The sequence below is a fragment of the Pan paniscus genome, chromosome 14, assembly GCF_029289425.2.
Source record: "Pan paniscus chromosome 14, NHGRI_mPanPan1-v2.0_pri, whole genome shotgun sequence".
Classification (NCBI taxonomy): Eukaryota; Metazoa; Chordata; class Mammalia; order Primates; family Hominidae; genus Pan; species Pan paniscus.
In genome coordinates, this window is record NC_073263.2 from 26,939,098 (window position 1) to 26,942,255 (window position 3,158).

The 3,158-nt window shown below is 44.3% G+C and overlaps 1 pseudogene; it reads right to left on the bottom strand.

The window, feature by feature from the left end:
• Positions 1-348: 348 nt before the first annotated feature.
• LOC112436910 (U6 spliceosomal RNA) lies at positions 349-447 on the bottom strand (annotated as a pseudogene).
• Positions 448-3,158: the final 2,711 nt, after the last annotated feature.

Consider the following 3,158-nt stretch of genomic DNA (forward strand, 5'->3'; position numbering starts at 1 on the left):
ACCCCATTTCTACTAAAAATACAACAACAATGAAAAAAAGTAGCTGAGTGTGATGGCATGTGCCTATAATCCCAGCTACTCAGGAGGCTGAGGCAGGAGAATTGCTTGAACCCAGGAGGTGGAGGTTGCAGTGAACCAACATCGTGCCACTATACTCCCGCCTATGTGACTTCGTCTCAACAAACAAACAAAAGGACACGATTTCATTCTTTTTAATAGCTGTGTAGAATTTCATAATGTATATGCACCACATTACCTTTATCCAATGCACCATTGGTGTGCACCTAGGTTGGTTCCATGTCTTTGCTATTGTGAGTAGTTCCACCAGACATCGGCACTGGCGTGTTTATCACAGCTTTACTGCTTTTGTTTCTATGTATTTATTTAAGGGGTCACGCTAATCTTCTCTGTATCGTTCCAATTTTAGTATATGTGCTGCCAAAGCAGGCGCAGCTTTACTGCCTTGGAGCCTACTTTCAGCATCTGTATTTGGATCTGTTTCCCCAAGCGTTCCTTTCCTGAGTCTCTCCTGTGGTCCTGATGATGAAGTGAATCCTGGGGACAAAGCCTCACCAAGTCCTAAGAAATATTACTACCTGTTTGTTTGGGTCTTAAGTTTCTTTAAAAATTAAGATGAAGCATGTCCCTCAGTCTCCTGGAAAAGGTAATCAGAGATGATGATGAGTCCCAAAGGCCCACAGTTAAAGAACATGGGTGGAAACATGCCAAACCCATTGTGCTAAAAGGGAGAGGCAGCTTTGCTGTGTCCTCTTCAGACACAGAGGGAGCGATACCTGCTTTGGGGCCCAGGAGACTTTGGGCACCTGAAGAATCCCACCTTCAGACAGAGGGCAAGAACAATGCAAAAAATTCCTGGACATTGCTCAGCAAAGCACAGATGGGAAATAAAAGGAGAGTAAGCCTGGGCAACCCTGGGCTCTGCCTCTTGGTGTCCCCAGTTTTCATCCCATTGCAGTGGGAATGGAGTTGGCTTAGGGGGCAGACATTCTGATTATGGCACAACCCAAAACACGGCGACAAAGAAATGGCTTTTGTTTTAGCGTTTCATTCGGATGTAGTTTCAAGTTTACAAAAAAATGTACAAGGAACATTTATAAACTCTTTACCTAGATTCACTGATTATTAACATTTTAACCTGTCAGCTTTACTGGTTGATCATGTGCTCCCCACTCCTCTCTCATAATTTTTTAAAAAATTATTTGGAAGTCAGTTACATGTGTCATGGCTGTTTACTCCTAAATACTTCAATGGGTATTTTGAAGAACTGGCGTATTAGTCTGTTCTCACATTCCTATAAAGAACTACCAGAGTTGGGCATGGTGGCTCACGCTTATAATCCCAACACTTCGGGAGGCAGAGGCAGGAGGATCACTTAAGGTCAGGAGTTTGAGGCCAGCCTGGCCAACGTGGTGAAACCCCGTCTCTACTAAAAATACAAGAATTAGCCAGGCATGGTGGCGCACACCTGTAATCCCAGCTACTCTGGAGGCTGAGGCAGGAGAATCACTTGAACTCAGGAGGCAGAGGTTGCTGAGACTGGGTAATTTATGAAGAAAAGAGGTTTGACTCACAGTTCTGCAGGTTTAACAGGAAGCATGCCTGGAGGCCTCAGGAAACTTACAATCGTGGAGCAAGGTGAAGTGGAAGCAAGCAGAAGAGAGAGAGAGAGAGAGAGAGAGCAAGTGGGGACCTGCCAAACACTTGAAACCATCAGATCTCAAGAGAACTCACTCACTATCACAAGAACAGCATGGGGGAAATCGGCCCTCATGATCCAGTCACCTCCCACCAGCACCCTCCCCAACACTGGGCATTACAATTCAACATATTTGGGTGGGAACACAGAGCCAAACCATATCAACAGGGATATTCTCTTCCATAACTGACGTTATTAACTTCATGAATGTACATTGCTATGATGCTTTCTTTTTGAGATGAGGTCTTGCTGTGTTGCCCAGGCTGGATCTGAACTCCTGGGCTCAAGTGATTCTCTGGCCTCAGCCTCTGGAGTAGATGGGACTATAGGCGTGTACCACCATGCCTGGTCACGATGCTTTTAACTGAATGTTAAATTCATGTTAATGTTCCAATTTTGCCAGTTGGCCCAATAATGTCCTTTATAGCATTTCTCCCACTGCAGAATAGGATCCAGTCTAGGATCAGATACTGCATTTAGTTACCATGTCTCCTGAGCTTCCTTTAATCTGTAACATTTGTGTCACCTTTTGCCTTTCAGGACATCAATGTTTTTGAAGAGTTCCATCCCCCAGTTCCTGTTTAATGGAATGTTGCTTATTTTGTGTTTGTTCGATGTTTCCTTGTGATTAGATTGAGGCTGTGCATTCGCCATGGGAGACTGCATAGGTGACGCTGGTGTCCTCAAGCCACCACGTCCGGAGGCACATGATATCCATGCGACCCTCGATGGTGGTCATTTTCATCATCTAGACACTGTGTTGCCTGACTTTTCCACTGTATAATGACTATTTTAAAACAAAATGTCTTTTTTTTTTCTTTGAGACAGCCTCGCTCTATTTTCCAGGCTGGAGTGCAGTGGGACAATCATAGCTCTCTGCAGCCTTGATCTCCCAGGTTCAAGTGATCTTCCTGGCTCAGCCTCCCAAGTAGCTGAGACTACAGGTATGCACCACCATGCCCAGACAATCTTTTTACTTTCTGTAGAGACAAGGTCTTGTTTTGTTGGCCAGGCTGCTCTGGAACTCCTGGATTCAAGCAATCCTCCTGCCTCAGTCTCCCAAAGTGTTGGAATTACAAGTGTGAGCCATGGCACCTGGCCAAAATGTCTTTTTGAATGTTCATATATTTGTGGTGTAACAAGTAATTTCCCAAACACACACACACAACCATACATACACACACACACACACACACACAATTTCATCTTCCAATAAAATTTCTTCTTTGCAGTGCCACACACGCATGAACTCTGAGGTCTTCAAATTCTACATGGGCAGTGCTGGCTTTCTGAGGACAGAACCCTCTCAAATAGGTTTCATTAAGAGGGGATTTAGGATATTAATGTACTTATAAAAACACTACGCCATTTGAAGAAATGGATTATAAATTAAGTCATGCCTTAGAGTTGGTCTTCTTCCAGTCTTCTAAGAGCAGGCAGC